The 747-nt window shown below is 40.3% G+C and overlaps 1 non-coding gene across 1 annotated transcript; it reads left to right on the plus strand.

The window, feature by feature from the left end:
• The first annotated feature begins 272 nt into the window (after positions 1–272).
• Positions 273–380, plus strand: LOC112724616 (small nucleolar RNA R71). The gene has a single exon (XR_003163771.1). It is a non-coding gene; the product is annotated as a small nucleolar RNA R71 (small nucleolar RNA).
• Positions 381–747: the final 367 nt, after the last annotated feature.

Here is a 747-nt window from a genome sequence, read left to right on the forward strand (position 1 = left end):
ATTGACTTGCTGAGTCAATATTTTGTTCTGAGCCAATATGGCATTTAGAGTATCAACTTCAAGAACTCCCTTCTTTATAGGCGTCCCATTATTCACAGGATTCCTTTCAGAAGTGTACATGAACTGGTTATTAGCAACCATATCAATGAGTTCTTGAGCTTCTGCAGGCGTTTTCTTTAGGTGAATGGATCCACCTACAGAAGTGTCCAGTGACATTTTTGATAGCTCAGATAAACCATCATAGAATATATATCCAGGATGGTCCATTCTGAAAGCATGTCAGAAGGACACTTTTTGGTCAACTGTTTGTATCTTTCCCAAGCTTCATAGAGGGATTCACCTTCTTTCTGTCTGAAGGTTTGAACATCAGCTCTAAGCTTGATCAGCTTTTGAGGAGGAAAGTACTTGGCTAAGAAAGCCGTGACCAGCTTATCCCAAGAGTTCAGGCTGTCTTTGGGTTGAGAATCCAACCATAATCTAGCTCTGTCTCTTACAGCAAAAGGGAAAAGCATGAGCCTGTAGACTTCAGGATCTACTCCATTAGTCTTAACAGTATCACATATCTGCAAGAATTCAGTTAAGAACTGAAAAGGATATTCAGATGGAAGTCCATGAAACTTGCAGTTCTGCTGCATCAGAGAAACTAATTGAGGTTTTAGCTCAAAGTTGTTTGCTCCAATGGCAGGAATGGAGATGCTTCTTCCATGTAAATTGGAATTAGGTGCAGTAAAGTCACCAAGCATCTTC

This window comes from Arachis hypogaea, chromosome 11 (assembly GCF_003086295.3).
Source record: "Arachis hypogaea cultivar Tifrunner chromosome 11, arahy.Tifrunner.gnm2.J5K5, whole genome shotgun sequence".
Taxonomy (NCBI): Eukaryota; Viridiplantae; Streptophyta; class Magnoliopsida; order Fabales; family Fabaceae; genus Arachis; species Arachis hypogaea.